This window comes from Anabrus simplex, chromosome 1 (genome assembly GCF_040414725.1).
Source record: "Anabrus simplex isolate iqAnaSimp1 chromosome 1, ASM4041472v1, whole genome shotgun sequence".
NCBI classification, from domain to species: Eukaryota; Metazoa; Arthropoda; class Insecta; order Orthoptera; family Tettigoniidae; genus Anabrus; species Anabrus simplex.
In genome coordinates this window covers 766645965-766668218 of record NC_090265.1, presented here as the reverse complement: position 1 = coordinate 766668218, position 22254 = coordinate 766645965, and the positions used below count along the sequence as shown (strand labels likewise).

General features: G+C 38.6%; 1 protein-coding gene across 1 annotated transcript in view; it reads right to left on the bottom strand.

Moving 5' to 3' along the window:
* Positions 1–742: 742 nt before the first annotated feature.
* Positions 743–22254, bottom strand: part of BckdhB (Branched chain keto acid dehydrogenase E1 subunit beta) — a 309243-nt gene continuing 287731 nt past the window's right edge. Inside the window, exon 9 of the mRNA XM_067146689.2 lies at positions 743–1870. The gene's annotated coding sequence lies outside the window, so the exon portion shown is untranslated. The remainder of the gene's footprint in view (positions 1871–22254) is intronic.

The window sequence follows — 22254 nt, the reverse complement described above, 5'->3', positions numbered from 1 at the left end:
AAGAAATAGATAGTGTGCAGAGGAAAGCAGCACGATTTGTAACAGGGGATTTCAGGAGAAAGAGTAGTGTATCAGAAATGTTAAAGGAACTTGGGTGGGAGAGAAAGGAAGGGAGAAAACTAGACTTATAGGATTATATAGAGCCTATACAAGAGAAGAAGCATGGGGAGATATCTGTGAGAGGCTTCAGTTGGAAAATAATTATATCGGCAGGACAGACCACAAATATAAAATTAGAAGGAATTTTAGCAGAAGCGATTGGGGTAAATCTTCATTCATTGGGAAGGGTGTGAAGGAGTGGAACAGTTTACCAGAGGGAGTGTTTGATCCTTTTCCAAAATCTGTACAGATATTTAAGAAGAGAATAAACAGCAACAGATAAAATAAATGAAGTGTTAGTGGGCATTCGACCAGTGCAGGTTATTGTAAATAAAAAAATGTGTATGAATAAATTAATTCCATCCCCTGGTCTAAGGAGTTTGGACAGCCAAAGTAGGGGACTGCCTGTAGGGGTGAAGTACGGTGGGGACTTCGAGGGTCCTGGGACCGCTACAGTAGCTGTGAAGGCCCTTCAGGAATTCTGAAAAGTGGTGGCAAAAGGGAATCTGGTTAAGACGCAGCAGGTCGTTATGCTACTTAGGTTCCAGAAGGGTAAAAAAAAAAAAAAAAAAAAAAGTAAATAAATGCAATGTAAAGTTTAATCTTATACCAGTTGTATAGTATCATTTGAAGTAATTCCACATACTGTATATCAGTTTACTATATTTGTAAGTAGTACAGGAGACATTGTAAGTAGAATTTTGTAAACAATATAAATTTACAAAGGATGAGCAGTGTGTTTAATAGAAAAAAAATTGTTAGCGTAAATTGTATAATATTGTATTACAGGAAAATTTTCTTCTCTTATTAATTTAATATTTAGTGCTTGACAATAATGTATTTTAGTGTACCATTTGCCACCGAGGTAGACACCTTATTTGCAAATAAAGATATTTTGATTATGGAAAATGAGTAATGAAGTAGTGCAAAATTTGTTGGAAGATGGAAGTGACGCATTTTACTTTGAGGTTATTGAGAATGAACTGACAGATTCAGATTTGGAATGTTTATCAGCTGTCTTTCACATCAAATATTGGAAAGTGATGACAAACCCCCTATAAAGCAACCTATCATAACAACGCGGTCTAAGGTCACGCCTCCAAATGATTGCATGCCAATACATTTTCCCTAATATTTTCAAGAATATAGCTCTCAGAGTGATGAAACTTTTTCTAGTGTATTACAGGTACATTAATGACAAGCTGTATATCTCAGTTTGTTTGTGACATGTTCCAGTTCTGTGTACATATGATCGAAAGCTTTATTATGATTCTGAATTTAGGAATTACACTTATTGAACAGACTGTACATTTTTCTAGTGAAAATATTTATGCAATTTTGTGTCACCACAACAATACTCTGTGTATTAGCTTTACGTAGATATATAAAACTTCATAGATTTAGTTCGTATCTTGCGGATGTTTTGTATTTTATTTGAAAAAGTAAAAGCTGTCAAATATGGCTGCTACCACAAGATTTAACATTACAAGTTCTAGCGTTACATAACACTGGCACCTACAAAGAGTGGTCCAACAGAAGGAATGTCATTTGAATCATATTTCCAGTAATGTATTCCTCCTAAATATAACTATGAAATGTGTACCAGTGGACAGATACAGTGAAAGTAAGTTAAAAATGAGAATACAGGTACTAGTTCATATTTCACCAGTGACAATAACAATGTCACCTAAATAAAATACTATGATTTGTGCTGTCGAAATTGTGCATTCTTGACCCATAATCCGCTGCATTGCTTTATGATGTCCAGTTTCTGTAAGATAAACAACAAGTTACTTAATAGTATCAGCAATAGGGGAGGAATGATGGTGAGGAGTGTCAAATAATAGGGACAATGCAGAATTTCAAAAGACACAACATAACATAATTCAGTCCTGTTTCTTTTTCTTCTCTTATGTATAGTACTCATTTTATTATAATGACCCAATTTTATATCTGTATTGTCAGAAAACTAGAGTATTATGCCATTGAGCATCCAGTCTGCAAATCTCTGTGAATTAATTAAGAACTAGCTCTGTGGTCCAGACCTCTTATTATTAAATCATTAGAAGCAGAGTCTAACAATCATCGGGTTACCCTCCATGACCAAGTCCATTATTCTCCTGGGAAACCTATCCCCCTCAATTCACCTCACACGAACCCCTTGAGGATTGGGACAGCAAAATAACACCCATGGTATCCCTTGCCTGTTGTAGAAGGCAACTAAAAGCGGTCCCAGGGGTGCTTAACTTGGGAGTATTGGCTGGTAAACATGGAGCCCTTCCCTGAGTCTTGGCATTGCTTCCACTTATTCAGGGTCCTCACTTTTGCCTATCCTTTTGTTCTTTTCCGACCCCGACAGTATTAGAGCATACTCTTTCATTTTCATGCCTTTCGTGGCCCTTGTTCTTCTTTGGCCGATACCTTCATTTTTCAAAGTGTCAGACCCCTTCCATTTTTACACTCTGATTAGCGTTAATAGAGGATGGTTACCTAGTTTTACTTCCTCTCAAAACAACAATCACCACCACCACCAGCTCGCATGACCCAGTTTATGCATACAGCATCACCCACTGAGTTCATTCCTAACTTAGCCTTCATCTCCCCATTCCAAGTACACTCCTCTCATCGTTCCCACCTGTTTTTACCAACAGCTATTCATGCTACTTTCTTGTCTGTTAATTCTAACTTATGAATAAGATATCCTGAGTCCACCCGGTTTTCACTCCCGTACAGCAAAGTCAATCTGAAAACAGACCGGGGTAAAGATAATTTTGCCTGAGCAATCACTTCTTTCTAATAGAATAACACTATTTGCAACTGCAAGCCTACGACATTACCTTTGCTGCATTCTATTTCACTTGGTATATTACTGTAATAATAATAACAACAATAGTAATGTTAATGATATTGTCTTTCTAACTACTTTAGATAGATAGATAGATAGATAATGCCTATATTGGTGGCAAAGTCAGGGCTCTAGGTCCTCTCTTACAGTTAACCACTAGAAGAGTATAAATGTACATAACTTATAACGTAATTACAAATACAAATAATATTAATAATATTAATAGCAATAACAATAATAGAATATACAAAATACGCCAAGTAAAGTACACTTAAATGACATAACTACAGTAATCCATTCATTCATCTTGTGGCGGCATTGGGAAGAATGAATTCGCTCCACATACAGAACGCACCCTTGTGCATGATGCAACATTGCATCAGGATGTATAGCTTCTTGAACTAGAGTCATTCGGCGACGTTGCGTGGGTATGAGCATGAGTATCACGTCTCTTTGTCTCTCATTGGTATAATTGGTATATAAATACACCGTCAGGCACAAAGTATGCAGTCTGGCTCATTTAACTGTTCTCTGCTTTTCGTGAACATTGTGAGACAGTGCCAAACATTTCGTGTGCCGTGCTGATGCTCGGAAGATTACGCATTACTTCTTTTAACTGACTTACATTCCACTTCGTCTGAATTTTACAGTGCCTACCCCCGTCATTTTTATATCGCCTCTTCAACTGATATTGTGTGGACTTGACCGTTAACTTCTTTCTTACTTATGCATTGTTTTTCGAGTTATAATCGGCTGATGATGACCCAGACTGGGGTCAAAACCGGTACCATTTCCACTTTTAATTAAATAAGAATGTAATCTCTACATCTCTTATTTACTTGTATTGAATAGGTTGAACTACCATATTTATTATTTCAATTTAACTGTGATACTTTTCAATACGGAACAACAACATTTTTATCTTTAAACTCAGCTTTTAGCATGTTGCTCGCTGACTTTCACTCCATTACCCGCCCACCTGGGATCCAAAGTGATATATTAAACACAATACTGTACTTCACATTAGAACAATCGAAGGCCCACTGGTCTCTCGTCAACTTCGTTGTCTAGGACCTCAAAAATTGCAGATAGCGAAGAAAGAATTTGAGGACATGGTAAGGTGCAGTACAGCGAGACCTTCTAATAGTTCCTGGTCCTCACCCTTGCACCTAAGCGGAACAACTCATGGCGTAGATGTGGCGATTACTGGGCATTGAACGCAAGGACAATACCCAACCACTACCCGGTATGACACATAGGAGATTTTTGCCATAACATTGCTGGGTCAACCATTTTCAGTACGTTTGACCTTATCAAGGCCTACCAACAGATCCCGATTCACCCCAGTGACATTTGCAAAACAGCCATAATGACACCTTTTGGGCTGTTTGAATTTCCCTATATGTTATTTGGGTTACAAAATGGTGGACAAACTTTCCAGCTTTTTATGGATGAGATCATTAGAGATTTAAACTTCTGTTTCCCATATATTGATGATATCCTGGTGTTTTCATGGGACGCTGAAGAGCATACGTACGATCTCCGCGTACTTTTCCAGAGATTAGCTGATTATGGTGTAGTCATAAATCCATCCAAGTGCATATTAGGCATAAGTGAGGTAACCTTCTTGGGCTATTGGCTCTCAAAGGACGGTACAAAACCTCCACCAGAGAGAATCCAGTCTCTCCTGGAATATCCTCTACCGAAGACTGTCCAGGGCCTCTCTTTATTTATTTATTTATTTATTTATTTATTTATTTATTTATTTATTTATTTATTTATTTACTTATTTATTTTGCAATTGGCTTTTACATCGCATTGAACAGATAGGTCTTCTGGCAACAATGGGATAGGAAAGGCCTAGGAGTGGGAAGGAAGCGGCTGTGGCCTTAATTTAGGTACAGCCCCAGCATTTGCCTGATGTGATAATGGGACACCACGGAAAACCATCTTCAGGGCTGCCGACAGTGAGGCTCGAACCCACTATCTCCCGGATGCAAGCTCACAGCTGCGCGCCCCAAACTGCACGGCCAACACGCCCAGTCTGCTGGTTCTTGGGCGTGGTCAACTTCTATAGACGTTTCCTACTACATGCGGCTGAATTGCAGGCGCCGTTGATGAACGTCCTAGCCAATTCTAAGTTTAAGGGTTCTAAACCTGTCTCCTGGACTCCAGAATTGCAACGTGCTTTCCACGAATCCAAGAAAAGCCTAGCGCAAACCACTCAACTTGCTCATCCATTGCCAAGTGCGCCTCTAGGCCTCTTTACCGATGCATCAAATACTCAAGTTGGAGCATGTTTGCAACAGAAAGTTGGACACCATTGGCAGCCCCTAGCATTTTTCAGCAAGAAGCTTTCAGCATGTCAGATAACATGGCCGGCCTAATACAGGGAACTGTTAGCTGTGTACGAGGCTGTCCAGCATTTCTGCTATATACTGGAAGCACAACACTGCACCATATATACGGACCACAAGCCTCTGCTTTAAGCATTTTCTCAACGTAGAGAAAAATGCCCCCAGATCAACTTAATTGTCTGTCCTTCATATCCCAGTTCACAACTGATATTCAGCATATAAAGGGAGCAGATAACGTTGTTGCTGATACAATGTCTTGTGTTGAAGCCATCTCACTACAAGATGACTACGCTGCGCTGGCTCAATCCCAAGCGGTCGATGACGAACTCAAAGCCTTCTTGCAAGGTGGAATGTCGCTGACATTAGAAAAAGTTACCCTCCCGAGTACCACAACTACCATCATATGCGATACATCAACTGGAAAAGCCCATCCGTTCCTGGCACTTTCTTTTCAGCGCAAGTTCTTTGACAAGCTCTATAACTTAAGCCACCCAAGCATTCGAGCCACTTCTCGTCTAGTCTCAGATAGATTTGTTTGGCCATCTATTCAGAAACACACTCATGCCTGGACTTGTGCTTGTTTGTTGTGTCAATGCAATAAAGTGACGAGGCATAATATAGCTCCTTTGGGGAATTTCAGAGCACCCACAGGCTGTTTCAGCCACATTCACTTGGATATTGTTGGCCCACTGCCTGCCTGCGAAGGCTATCATTATCTCCTCACTGCTGTTGACAGATTTACTTGTTGGCCAGAGGCATGGCCCATGCGCAGCATCACTGCCAAAGAAACAGCCGATACCATAATAAGGGGTTGGATCTCCCGATTTGGTCTCTCTACTTGTATAACTACTGACCAAGGAAGACAATTTGAGTCTACACTGTTTTGCACACTATGACACAATTTGGTACAACGAAAATCCAAACAACCAGTTACCACCCATCCGCTAGCGGTATGGTGGAGCATCTTCATAGGCAGTTAAAAGCTTCGCTGATGTGTCACAATGCAACGTGGATCAAAAGCCTTACCCCTAGTGTTACTTGGTATGCGTGCGGTTCTAAAGGTGAAAGCTTCCCCCACCGAACTAGATTTTGGGGAGCCTCTACACCTCCCTGGAGAAATGGTTACTTCTTTGCCCAGTTCTTCTACTCCAGTCGACCCTTCTGATTTTGCAAATCATCTAAGGAAGGTAATGGCTGAACTCAGACCTGTTCCTGCCTCCCGCCATAGTCAAGAAAAAGTATTCGTCTTCAAAGACTTGGCAACTGCCTACCATGTTTTCCTGAGAGTGGACCATGTAAATTCTCTTTTTGAGCCCCCATACTCTGGTCCTTACCCTGTAGCTGGCCGTAATGAGAAGAATTTGACACTAATGATTGGAAACAAGGAAGTAGTAGTGAGTACAGACCGTGTGAAACCTGCATAATTCGTTGCTGTTCCTACCTGCACCAACACACCTGACACATCTGCTACCCCCACTTCATCCAGTCAACCTAGCACTTCTTTTACACCTGACTTACCTGATGCATCATCACCATCCAGAAAGTACACAACACGATCAGGACGAAGAGTTTACTTTGCCCGTCCATTCCATTTGTTAACTTTCCTTCTCCGTGGGGGGTGATGTGGCGGCACCAGGAAGAATGAACTCGCCCCACATACAGAACGCACCCTTGTGCACAATGCAACATTGCATATTTATTTATTTATAACAGAAGGCCAAGGAAGATTTCAACTGCATGACTTCACACAGCATGAAACAACCAATGCATTCTCACCAAATAGGCGTTTTCATAGATACGGTAGCTTACCTTGTAGGATAATAATGTGTTTTGTGCGAGTGACAATGTTGTCTTTAGTGCCTGTGTTGATTTTCTGTGACACATTGTAAAAACTATAGATTCAAGTTTGTGCAAAAGGGTGCAGCCATCTAGTTCTTTAATATTGAGCACTGATGATACATTATTCTGCTCACTGGTATTCAAAGAGAAACAACAATTAAGTGTGACAGTATCACCATCTTGCGGAACACGAACCAGTTGCAATTACAGCCGTTACCATTAGTCTGCCACATCTTCTAATACGTGCAGTCAACATTTGTATCAGGTTAAGTCATCTGTGTTTTGATTATTTGAATGAGTTTTCTTGGAAAGCTTCATTTTACATTCATAACCATGTCATTACTCCAGCACTAAAATTATAAACAGATATGAATACACTACGACCATTCTAAATCAATTAGTGGGGCTACATTTTTGGTTATAAATCTTCATTTCATTGTCAGGCATAGATTTGATAAAGAATGTTCAGTACTAATGATATATAGTCTGACCTAGAATTACTATGCCCTATTTGTGCTAAGCTCAGTAAAGCTCACCCCGAAAGTAGGAGAAATAAAATATCTATGCAATATGCCATCAACAACACAGCCCTTTGTAATTCTAATTCCATAATCCAAACCGCTGAGAACAGAAACTATGAAGGATGTGTAGAACCAATATAGAGTAATTAAGTAAGATATCCCAAACGAAAATGCTATTGTAATGCAGGAGTGGGTAAACAAAAACTTCAGTACTATACAGACTGGGAATGTTGATCAGTTAGAAAACCCTGGCTTCTAACGTTTTACAGTTTTTTGCCAACCAAGTAACTGAATTGCGTCACCCTCAACACCCTGCAGCCAAATAGTTTAAAGCTACAAGGGTGCAAAGTAATCTATATATATTGTACCGGGCGGTACACCTCTACTCTGTTTATTTAAAAGTTGCGCCAGTTGAAACTCCTCTTCTGGAGGAAGGTTGAACTTTATCTATTCTATTAATTCTCTACTTTCTCAGAAGATGTCACCACGTGGAAAATTTTGAGTTTTTGAACTGTGTCACTTTTGATGTGTTTTTGTTTCGCTTGAAGTAAGAAGTGGGAACTTTCTCTTCTAGAGGACACTACTGAAGAATTACAATAGTGCAACCTAGTGCGGAATCAAAGAACTATTTTGTTGGAGAAATTTTTATTTCAAAAGTTTGTTTCTTGTTAAATTTCTTTCTGTTATTGTTTAAGTTGGCTGTATACCCCTCTTTTTCCCCTTAGTTTGGATCTAGCCAATCCCGAATTTCTTTAATTAATTTTCCACCAATAATGTGTTTCTTTTTCCTCTATGTAGGGGTTTCTTTTCCCGAACCAATAAAGATTTTGTGGGAGGGTGTTTTATTTCCCCTAACGCCTAGAATCTTCCGCGAGAGGATATAAACTGCTGATTTTGGGGTCTCCGGGCCACTTCTGTTCCATCTTTCAGTGTATTAAGTACATAGCAGGAGGCGGGAAGCGCCTCTTTCCTCGGCAGCGATCTACTACCAGGTAATGGCCTATTAATATCTTCTTTTCTTGCTAGGTCGGCAGTTTAACTCTCGCGGCGGGTTCGAAGCGTTTTCCATCATGTAACCTTTTCCTAAAATGTAACTACTCTTTTCTTCTTTTTCTTGTAAAGTTACATATTGGGATAGAGAGTGCTAACCCTCTCGAGCTCCCACTCACATTTGTTTTGAGGTGAACTTATTTTCTCAAACTTTTCTTCGTTTATGTAATGTAAAGTGTTCTTCTCTAAGTCACCTCTGTAGTATGGGATTAGCCCTTGCGTTAGTGGCCCAGAGCCAGATTAGGTTTTAAAAGCAAAGTGTATTAGGAGTGCAAGTTCGCCTCCTCTCAAGTTGTATTTTAGAGGTCATGTATTAATCTTTTCTCACCTAATAGACCTCAGTAGGTTGGGTATTTTACCCCTGTGTATATGTCCTTTGAGGACAACTTGAAAGTTGAGTTTGGTGTGGCCTGGGAGAGGCTTAACTTTAAGAGCGAGTGGCTCTTTTCTAAAACTGAGAGTTGTATGCCTCGAGGAGGCTTTGCTGTGTAATTTGGAGCAAAGGCTCCAGGGTTTGAGTGGGGTCTTCTGCCCCTTTTGTTAAAATTGGTATATCGTAAAGTTGAGCTAGTTGCTCAAGAATTGTGTTTTCAGGGCTCGAAGCCCAAATTCTTTAATCCCTGTAATTGTACATTTCAAGTTGTATTTCGGCTACTAAGTACCTGTTCTATTTGTTGTTACCTAATTTTAAAAAGAAAATATAACCTTGTTAAATTTTAAAATTTAATTTCTCTTTAGTAGCTTGAGACCTATTCACCACCCAGCACCTTCTTTCATGCTTAACTACCACAAAAACTCGGTAACATATATAAAAGAACTTGTCCTGACTGACTGACTGATTCATCATCGACGAGCCAAAACTACTGGACATAAAGAAATTGAAATTTTGAGGATAGATTCATACTAGCACGTAGGTGCTCGCTAAGGGAGAATTTTTAGATATTCCGTTGCTAAGGGGGTTAAAGGGGGGGGTTAATTTTTAAAATTAGTGTATCTATATCTCAAAACTTGAAAAATTTACAGATGTAAAAATTGGTATTTAAAAATAAAGAAACACGTATTTTTTTGTTTTCGGAAAATCCTAATAGGAGGGGTGAAAAGGGGTGAAAAATGGTTGAATGCCTTTAATGAGTATACTTATATCTTAGAAACTGAAGATATTACAGACCTGAAAATTGGTATTTGGAATCTCATTTCAAAATAAAGAAACATGTACTTTTTGTTTCTGGAAAATTCAAATGGTGGGGGGTGAAAAGGGGGGTGAAATTTTAAAATGAGTGTATATCTCAAAACTTAAAAAGTTTAGAGATGTAAAAATTGATATTTAGAATCTCCTTTAAAAATAAAGAAACATGTATTTTTTGTTTGTTTTCTGAAAATCCCAATGGGAGGGGTGAAAAAGGGTGAATAAGGGGTAGAATGCTTTTAATGTGGATACTTATATCTCAGAAACTGAAGATATTACAGACCTGATAATTGGTATATGGGATCTCCTGTAAAAATAAAGAAACACGTACTTTTTGTTTTAGGAAAATCCAATTAATGGGGGTTAAACAGGAGTGACAAATTGGGGTTAATTTTTAGAAAATTTATATCTGCAGTATATCTCAGAAACGTAAAATGTTACAGACGTAAAAATTGATATTTGGAATTTGCTTTAAAAGTAAAGAAACACGTATTGTGGGAAAATCCAATGAAGGAAAGGGGCGGGGGGGGTGAAAGAATTGAAAAATGAACTGAATTAATTGAATGAGGATATTTACATCTAATAAAAACTAAAGTTGTTACAGACATGAAAATTGGTATTTGGATCTCCTTTAAAAACAAAGAAAAACACATATTTTGTGGGCGGGGGAGAGAATAATCTTGGGGGCGGGAGTGAAAAGGAGTTAAACTCCTTTCACGAGGACACATATCTCAAAAACTGAAGATGTTAAAGTCGTGATAATTGGTATTTAGAATATCCTTTACTATTAGAGAAACAAGTATTTTTGCCGGAAAATTCACTTAAAAGGGGTAGCGTGAAAGGAAGTGAAAAAAAGGTAATTATGTTTGTGGGGATTCTTATATCTCAAAACTGAATGTAACAGACGTGAACATTGGTATTTGGAATCTCCTTTAAACAAAAAGAAACGCACCTCCTTTGGGAGGGGGGGTAAATCAACGGCGGTGGGGTGAAAAAAGAGTTGAGACCAATTGATTTTCCTGTTCATAATCTACATATAAGGAGCATCCATGGCTCACGCGGCAGCGCGCCGGCTCTCACCGCTGGGTTCCGTGGTTCAAATCCCGGTCACTCCATGTGAGATATGTGCTGGACAAAGCGGAGGCGGGACAGGTTTTTCTCCGGGTACTCCGGTTTTCCCTGTCATCATTCATTCCGGCAACACTCTCCAATATCATTTCATTTCATTTGTCATTCATTAATCATTGCCGCAGAGGGGTGCGACAGGCCTCGGCAGCCAGCACAATTCCTATCCTCGCTGCTAGATGGGGGCTTTATTAATTCCATTCCTGACCCGGCCGAATGACTGGAAACAGGCTGTGGATTTTCAATGTACTTATTCTGATCATAAACCGATCATTTTTAATCTTTCCTGGGTTCGTTTTCAAGACCCATCTTTTCCTTTGGAGTAGATTCTCCTGGCATATAAATAAAAATTTAAACACATTTGAAATAAATGATAGGAATTGTTCACATCTATAGTAACGTCAGTAACACACGGAAGTATGTCATTCGCATTGCCAGAAAACCCGCGGACTTGCCTAACCATGACAATGGTGCTGGTCACATTGTCAGCAATGACAATGGCAGCAGATGTAATTTACTGCCAAGTAGCCGTCTTGCAGCATCTTGCTGTGGGGTCCAGAACAATAATAATAATAATAATAATAATAATAATATCTTGGACCGTCATCAAAATGTGCTGACCACGCTGGAAATGTGTCCTGGGCGGGCAATGACTACGAATGCAGTCCGGCCGTTGGTTCAGTACCACCAAGGCACCCAAGACGACACCACGCCAGATCTCCTCAAGGATTTGATCCATATTAAAATGCTTATAGGAAAAGATGGCAAAGATTTAGGGACCCAACTGACCGGGTGGAATACCTGGACCTAGCCCGGTAAGTACGAAAGGATTGCTGGAAAGAAAGATTGAAAAATGGGAGGAACTTTGCTGCAATCTCTCCGAAAACAAGTCAGATCGCGAATTTTGGTGGATTATATATAAAAGGTTAAGCATCCAATTATAAATTTCAATATAATACCGTAGGTATCTTGCTAGTCATAAATATGGTCATAAAACATCTAATAATCCAAAACGAAGGTCTAAGAGACAATGAGAAAAAATTGAGAACCTTATGATTACAAGGTAGCTCAATACCAGTTTTATAACCAAAGACAAAATGTTGCCCGTAAAGTAATGGAAAAAATGAACAAGCGCCAACCTTGCAAAATTCCAATGTCAAGAATAACAACATTTTGAAAATACATTGGGTGTCAAAAACAACACCCCCCCTCTCCCAGATATACAGAAATAAATACTGACTTACCAGCTGATATTACCATTCATGAAAATGACATACATAAGGCATTTCACGGCATAAAATTTGACACATCACCTAGCCCCGATCATATAACAGTTCATGTTTTAAGACATCTTAAAGTCACTAGACTTCGCATGTTGCTCATTAACGCAATGCTGCAATTCTCTTATGTACCTTCACAGCTTCAAAGGGGATGAATAATATCGATACACAAAGGAGGAGAAATAAATGACATCAAGGAGTGGAGACCTATTGCCATATATTCAGTGGTCATGAGAATCATAGAATGTGTGTTAGACGCTCAGCTACGTGCACACATCATTTTAAATCCATCTCAATGCGGTTTTATGCCACTACCTGGAACCCATATTAACGCTTCTCTTGTCAATGGTTGCCTTCATGATGCAAAGCGCTGCTGGAAGGATTGTTGCGCCATTTTTCTCGACATATCGGTAGGGTTTGATTCTATTGGACATCAGCACATCAGACAGGCTCTACAGCAGTCTGTTATTCCAGACAATTTACTGGATGATTATGTGCGTCGCTGAATCAGCATCAACGGCCATGATATTGCAGTGTGGAAAGCAAGGGGAAACTACCACACTACCTTCCCAAGAGAATCTCTGATGGATATGGCTAATTTGGAAATGAATTTGTCAAGCGATCCGGTTGACACCCGGCGCCATCTCAGGTTCAGGCTGAATGGTGTGAAATTGGTAACTGGGCACATGAAGGTAGACTCCCAGGCCTTGTGTGGGGAATGTGCGACTGGGAGGAGTAACATCTTAAAGAGAACATCTCTTTGACTTGGAATGTAAGGGGACTCTTGCAACCTGGGAAACTTCAGATCATTGAGAAGGAAATGGACAATCACAATCTAGACTTGCTAGGTCTATCTGAAACACACTGGAAACGTGTTCTTCTGCACCACTAAGGGTAATACGGTGTACTTTTCTGGACCAGATAATGAAAGTGCCAATGGCGTTGCAATAATTATCCCTCTGCATTTGGCAAATCTAGTGGATGGATGTTCATGTGTAAATGACAGAATCATCCACTTAACACTTAAGGCCGCACCATGTAAACTCCATTTCATTCAAGTGTATGCGCCTACATCTGTTTCGAGCGAAGAAGTAATCGAGAAATTCTATGGAGAATTAGATGATGTAATGAAGAATATCCCAAGTAAGAAAATATCAGTGGTTCTTGGAGACGACCACTGACAGTGAGTTTAGACACATCGTGGGCCATTATGGCATTGGAAAGCGAAATGATAGTGGAGAGAGGCTACTACAGTTTTGTATGTAATGTGAAATATGTGTAACCAACACATTATTTCAACATCATATTCGTTGACTGTATATATGGTGCTCCCCTGATGGTCTTCATAGAAATCAGATTGATTTTATATTGGTTAACAATCGCTGGAAATCCTCTATCATCAATGCAAAAACATACCCTGGTGCAGACAATGAGACATGAGATATATACCAGAAAGTAAAACAGCTGTCAAATAAGTACAAACCTAGTGTATGGTCCATAGAAGATGGTCATAGGATGCATGATTTTGAAATTGTATTGAATAGATGGAAACAGTACTGTGAGGAGTTGTATAAAGAAGAGACAGTACAGCCGATGATTGAATGGCGAGATTTTGAACAAGAACCAGACATCTTACTTCAGGAAACAAAAAGGGTAATTACATCATTGCGACCGCACATAGCACCGGGTTCTGACAACATAACAGCTGAACTACTGAAAGAGACGAGTGATATTGGTGCTCAAATTATCACAGACATTTGCAATAAAATATGGAGAAATGGCAAATGGCCAGCTGACTGCGTTACATCCATTTTCATCCCCTTGCATAAAAAGAGCTCAACAATGAAATGTGATAACTATAGGACTTTATCGTTAATCTCACATGCTAGCAAGATCATGTTGTATATCCTGAAAGACAGACTCCAAAATGATATTAGTTCACAGATTCCCCCTGAACAAGCTAGTTTCATTAAAGGAAAAGGCACAAGAGAACAGCTGCTGAACATCCGACAACTAATTGAAAAGAGCAGAGAATTCCAGCTTCCTATGATCATTTGCTTTCTAGACTATAGGAAAGCCTTTGACTGTGTTCAATAGGCAAAACTTTGGCAAGTGTTATTGGAAATGGGAGTTCCAAAACATCTTATCTGGTTGATAAAGAATCTATACGAGTCTAACACAGCAGTTGTCAGGATGGCAAGATGTCTGAAATCTTCAAGACACAAAGGGGCGTTCGCCAAGGCTGTATATTGTCACTCCAGCTTTTTAATATTTATGGTGAGTACATCATGAGTACTGCATTGGCTGGATGGACTGGTGGATTTCCTATTGGTGGCAGAAAGATATCAAATCTCCGATATGCAGATGACACTGTATTGATTGCCAAGGATAAGGCAGAAATGACAGAGCTTTTAGACCGTGTCAGAACTGAGAGCATCGGTTTGGGTTTGCAGATCAACATGCAAAAGACAAAAATTATGATAGTTGATAGGCCTGGCAAGCTGAACGCACTCAGTGCCTTCAGCGAAATGGAAATGGTTTCAGAAATGCTGTACCTTGGTGCCATTAAACTAGCAACAACAGGTGTGAAATAGAGATCAGGAGAAGGATTGCCATGGCCAAGAATATCATGTCTCAGTTATCTCATATTTGGAAGGATCGCTCCATTTCTGTAAAGCTAAAGATGAGACTAGTAGAGACACTGGTATTCTCTATTTCCCTCTATGGTGCTGAAACGTTTACGAGCTTCAGATTTGAATAAGATCAACTCATTTGAGATGTGGTGCTGGAGAAGAATGCTTCACATTCCTTGGACAGCATTTTGAACCAACAAATCCATCCTCAAGGAGCTGAACATCACTACCAGATTATCGGCAAAATGTCAACAGAGGATTCTCCAATTCTTTGGTCATATTATGCGTCGTGGAGAAGGAAGCCTTGAAAAGCACATAATCTTGGGAGACGTGCCTGGAAAGAGGGAGCGTGGGCGAGCACCTATACGCTGGGCAGATGGCATAAAACATGCAACAAAGACATCGTTCATACAATCTACCCGTATAGCAGAAGACCGTGAAGAATGGAAACGGGTACAAAGAAATATCTTCAGAGATCACAATCCTCAGGATTGAGAGACCGATACAGACAGACAGACAGACAGACAGACAGACAGACAGACAGACAGACAGACAGACAGACAGACAGACAGACAGACAGACAGACAGACAGACAGACACTGTAGCTTTCCTTTTGCAGAACAGTATTCAAGTAGAAGCAGATTTTAAGAAATCCAAACCTATAAAAATTAAATGTGGAGTAGCGCAAGGTTCCCCTACTTCACCATTCCTTTTCAATTCAGCAATTAATAAAATATTACATGATCTTACCGACCATGACGTCAGCGATACGTACGGATATATTTTACCTGACGAGATTCCACCATTGTCTGCTTTTGCATTCGCTGATGATATAGCAATAATCAGCAGAACCAAAGAAAATGAAACAATTTTACTTAATTTAGCCATAAGTAGCTTCACAGAAATAGGTCTATATATTAACCCACAAGAAAGTAAATCTATTACCCTAAAGAAAGGAAAACTTGTTCCGGGAAAAATCACCACTCTTCAAGGATCAGTAATACCATCAGTAACATTAAATAATGAACAAATCAAGTATCTAGGAATTGACTTCTATAATGAACTATCCCTTGACGGATCTAACGTAATTAATATCCTAAATTCCGATTTAAACAATTTCGTTAAAACTACACTTTTAAAACCAGAACAGAAAGTTAAAATCATCAATGAATTTTTGAACTTCAGTCCCCATATGGGAACGTACGTTCGTTCTAAACTTTTTTTTTTTTTTTTGCTAGGGGCTTTACGTCGCACCGACACAGATAGGTCTTATGGTGACGATGGGATGGGAAAAGCCTAGGAGTTGGAAGGAAGCGGCCGTGGCCTTAATTAAGGTACAGCCCCAGCATTTGCCTGGTGTGAAAATGGGAAACCACAGAAAACCATCTTCAGGGCTGCCGATAGTGGGATTCGAACCTACTATCTCCCGGATGCAAGCTCACAGCCGCGCGCCTCTACGCGCACGGCCAACTCGCCCGGTCGTTCTAAACCTAAAACTGTGCGAACCCATTTGGGTGCGCAGTAAGTATGGGTTTCGAACCTGTATAAAGTCTCTTCCTGCCATCTGCTGGTCGTCTATTTAAGTGCTTGCATAGTCCACCTTCCATTCCTCAATTCCTGTTTTGGCGCAACCCCATATGGGAACGTCAAAAGTGCTTTGTAGGATAACAAGGTCATTGTCTATCTCACACACGGATTGTTTAAGTGTGCAGTACTGTGAGTTTCCTTTTCTTTTTTAAGTTGTTACGAGTAAATCGAGCAGTAAAAGACTTAGCGCAGATAGTCTGGACGATATATTGAACAAGTCGGACAATGATGATGTAGACGAAGTATATACTTACAGTGATTTTGAACCCAGTACAGAACAAATAGCGATCTCGCATGTTCAACCACATTGATGAATTACAGTCTTCAGCATTCACATTCCCACTGTACTCCGGATTTCCAAGCCAGCTGTTGCAACAATTATGACCATCTTCAACAATATAGTCACTGGTTTCCCATGTCACACAATTATTGCTGCTAGGTTCTCTTACTCAAATTCAAAGTTATACAAATAAAATTATATACTTATTCAATATTCTGTAACTAATAATTCTTCTTATATTATTATTCTGTTACATCCTAATTTACCAAATTCACATGATTTTCACTACTTTATATAACATTTTATACAAAAATGTCCTAACCTAAAATCAGAAGATCGTCATTTACAAACATTTCCTGACCTAAAATCGGGGATTGTACTTTTTAACGGCTCCTGTATGAACAAGGCAACACATCTCTCATAATCAACAGCATATAATGCGCCCCTGCAAAGGAAAAGGTAAGTATGACCGAGCGTCGGGACAGTAATTACTGTACAAGTACAACCCAATATGGGGGCGCATGTATGTGTACAATTCGTAATGACCAATATGACCCCATATGGGGTCGCAATATTTGACCTAATATACATAATAAGTTAAACTAATATATCATAAATACATCCACATTTCAGCGATCATTTGCTTGGTTAAGCCTGTGAACGTTTTGGCACCAGGGGGTAACTCAATGTTATTAACTCACAGCACTAGACGGCAATCCTATGAAATTTGGTCTGGCAATCAATGTGTTAAAGTAATAATGATGCTACCTGATGATACACCAAACTCCATGTTATAGAGTCCAAAGAAATTCAGAGGTAAGGGACTACTCTGCGCTGAATGGGAGGCTAATATTCCGCACTATAATATGTTCAGATGTCCCATATCTGATTAATTAATGACATACAGCTGTATCATGTTGCAGGTGATAAATATCATTATTGATCTGTATTGAAGATACTATATGTAGGATGCTAAATAGTTTATTAAACTATTCCTAAATGTTTAAAAAATCTAATGTATTGAATAGGTGACTTAATAAACTATTTAGCATCCTACAGCTGTATCATGTACAAAAATTTTCCAATGAAAAGAACATGGCGCTTCATAAACCGAACATCAATAAAGAAAGTCTTCCCTCTAAAACCAATGGAAGAAAGCTGTGAGAGATAATGAGAGGATGTAGATTCCCATAGGGAACCTGAAATATTTGTTCCAAATGAGTAAAATTTGTAATGTCCAATAATGGACCAACAATATTGGCATTATAGATATGAGAGATCGGTTGCAACAAGAATGAAACACCTGGACATGTGCTGGGGTTCTGCAGGAATTACTGGGTAACAAACGTCATGATCGAGTGAGGACATCAATTGCTCAAGGCCTGAGGCAGTGTGGATGGGAGGTGCATGAAGAAGTTCACTGCGTCTCTATTGATGACTCAACGAGATGAGTGGGCATCATAGCCATCAATAAGAAAGAAAATAAAGGTATGGTGTTAGATCCTGCCATTTACTTTGAGAGGGACCAGCACCAAGCCAGGATATTAATCTGGAAAAAGCAACAATTTATACACCATGTCTGCCGTATCTATCAGCTAAATATAATATTCCTCTTGGTCAATGGATTGTCAGAGCCTTGCTTGGTTGCTTACTTGCTTGCTTGCTGGCTGGCTGGCTTGCTTGTGTCAGAAGTACAAAATATGAAACATGGAAACATAGGACACAAGTACACAAATATGTGTTCATCAAGTGACTTCAAACAGTTCCAGCCCAAAACTTAGCCACTTCGAGAGTACTTAAATTAGCTTGAGTCAAATCACTCATTGTACATCTGGATGTGCACAATGGACAACATAAGAGATCTTGTGTTGTTTGAAATTCACCAGAATCACGTAGAACTGTCTCGGTTTCTCCTTTCATTGTTGGCAGCCATATCTCTTCTGATATCAGATGAAGTAATCCCAGGTAGATAGTTCACTTTGGCCACAAACAACCTGAAATAATCCTGCAACTCTCATTTAAGGCAACATCCCCCTGTTTTCCATGGGCTGACTTATACCACACAGGACAGGCATATTCTCCTGCTGAATGGCAGGATCTAACACCACATTTGAGGATTGGTGCCCGAGTTATTCCCTGCCAGTTTACGGAGGAGGCAGTTCCTCGAAGAGATCTTGTGCTTCAGCTTAAGGCACTGCTCTTTATATGAAAGTGTACAGTCCAAGGTAATCCCTAGATATCTAGGATGGAAGCAGTAAACCAATAACGTACCATTTCAGAATACTTCAAGTTTCCGATTAGCTTGCTTATGTTTCAGGTGGAAGGCACATACTTGGGTAAGAGTTGGTTCCTTTCGTGGAGGGTACACTAGTAAACTAGTGGCCTGTCACAGCAATAGCTGTGAACAAAGACTAAAAATGAAGCTGATGATAAAGGAAGCATGAGAACAGTAATGGAAAATATACTGAACTCTGGAAGACCATTTATTTGCCTTTAAACTTACACTTCTGTTGCGCATAAGCAAACACTTATTTTGTCAAAGTTGTAAGCTGAATCAAAACAAAAGTATCATGAAAAGAAGACAATTTGAGGAAAGAACATATTAGCTACAAGAAAACGTCGAAATAACGCCTAATATATCAATATATATTCATAAAATGCGTTATATCCAATTAAAACATTCAGCGAGATTTGGAAGTCGGCCAGTCTAAGACACCAAGAGCATAATATCAACCAGAGAAGCAATAGTTCGGGACAACACAATTTTTTTTTTTTGCTAGTTGCTTTACTAATATATAAGTAATAATAATAACAACGTAAACATTTCCACCTTTTCAATACTAAAATATATTCACAAAATTATAAATTACACGGTACTAGTTTCGACCCATCTAGGGGTCATCATCAGCCGTATTGGAGCAAAGATCACTTTTGGCGAAATCCTAAGAAAATGTTATTTTAAAGAATAACATGTGAAATGAGATGTTATTATGGTAATAGTTAATAATACAAGGAATATACATACTAAGAGGTTTTTAACAAAGAATAAAGTATAAATGGGGTGTTGTAAAAATTATAATCATGGAAATCAGTAAGTTCTTGTATTGAAATGACATATATAAAATTATATATGGCTTAGGAAGAGGGCTTAAGGTGGGAGAAAGTGTAAGCCCTCTTCCTAAGCCATATATAATTTTATATATGTCATTTCAATACAAGAACTTACTGATTTCCATGATTATAATTTTTACAACACCCCATTTATACTTTATTCTTTGTTAAAAACCTCTTAGTATGTATATTCCTTGTATTATTAACTATTACCATAATAACATCTCATTTGACTTGTTATTCTTTAAAATAACATTTTCTTAGGATTTCGCCCAAAGTGATCTTTGCTCCAATACGGCTGATGATGACCCCTAGATGGGTCGAAACTAGTACCGTGCAATTTATAATTTTGTGAATATATTTTAGTATTGAAAAGGTGGAAACGTTTACGTTGTTATTATTATTACTTATATATTATTCTCAGTTCAATACGGACCAAAAATATGAAATTCATAACCATTAGTTGCTTTACGTCGCACCGACACAGATAGATCTTATGGCGACGATGGGACAGGGAAGGGCTAGGAGTGGGAAGGAAGCGGCCGTGGCCTTAATTAAGGTACAGCCCCAGCATTTGCCTGGTGTGAAAATGGGAAACCACGGAAAACCATTTTCAGGGCTGCCGACAGTGGGGTTCGAACCTACTATCTCCCGAATACTGGATACTGACTGCACTTAAGTGATTGCAGCTATCGAGCTCGGTCAACACAATATTACAGCAAGAAAGTTTATAACGCAAATGCTATACAGCACATATATTGAATTTACAGCATACATTTTGGAAGTCTGAGATAAAATTAGGGATCAAGCAAAGAAGTTTTAAAAGAACTATAAATGTTACAACAGAAGGCTTTGATTGTAATAATATAACAGCTGATCTCACATTTCTGTAACTGAGCAAGACGAGACGGTAATGAATCTATAAGAAGATGGGTAGAGTGACCTGAGCTGAACCGTGATGGGCCAACATCGCAGTTGAGATCTGCAGAACCAGCCATGCAGTATGGTGATCGCTCCTGACAACGCAGAATGAACGAGACATAAATCATCCCAGAAGCGAAGGAAAAGAGATAAGTTTCTTAAATAAAAACATGTCGTTTAGTAGATGTTATTTAGAGTACAGTAGTTCATTTGTAATTTAAGGCTTGTTATTGTGTCATTTTAATCTTCAAAATAAATATGTTAGATTCTTTTATTATTACAAGATATTAGAATCATTATGTATTGACGGTTTTCACTTTACAAAAGGAAAAATTAAATGTATCCTCCTAATTCAATACAAATATTTTAAATGTCAGATTCTCGTGAGTGATTTCTCAATAGATTAAAATAAAGGGAGTAGATAGTGTTCTAAAGCAATTTAAGCAAACCCCAATTCTCAAGCAAAATGGGATATTCTCTCCAAGTAATATTATGCCACAGGACATGAGAAGTTTTGACAAGAGAGCATTTTATGATGCTATGGTTTCCAAGTGTTAGGTTAATATAAATGTAGCTGATATAGGTTGATACGGCATGAAGGAAATACATGGCTATTATAAGATAGGATGTCACAAATTCTGGATATGTGAACAGACAGAAAAGGTATTGATGCGATTTGAGAAGACAAGTTCTTCTATGATCCGATGATGAGAATATACAAGAAGAAAATAACATATGCATCAAGAGAGGTTAACTGTGAAGAGTTGAGAATAATAATAAGAGATATGAATTGAAATTAATATTGAAGAAGATATAGAATTGTCGGATGAAAGAAATAAAAGATGAATTGAATAGGAATATGTGCTACGATGAAATAGAAGAAGAGATTGAGTATTTGAAATGTGTAATGAATCAACTGACGCAAGCTAGGATCATATGTGTTAATGATAGAACAATATTGTATTTTGTCTAGAATCTTTGTGTTACGTTGATTGTGATAGATTTTAACCTTCATAGAACATTATACTAGGGTCATGCCATCAAAAGATATTTCCATGAGAACGAATATTCAAGCACTTGGACATCGTAATGTAGGATTTCTTCTGAAAAATAACATTATTTTAAATTGATTATGTATACTTAGATTGATATGAAAGATGATTGCTACTGTATATAAGGATTTAGATGAGGTGATATCGTACAATATCTTCCAGAATGATATTTCCTTAAATGTTTTAACTAATTTTATGCAAGATTGCATAAATATTCATTATTTTTGGCTCATTTAAGATTCAGTATACCTTGCTAGGCCTAATGATTACTCTAGTGCATATATGAAGATTAATTTAAGAGATGCTTTTGAGTGTTATGATAATATAATTGATTTTTAAAGCAAATGTACTGAAGCCTACGAGAAACT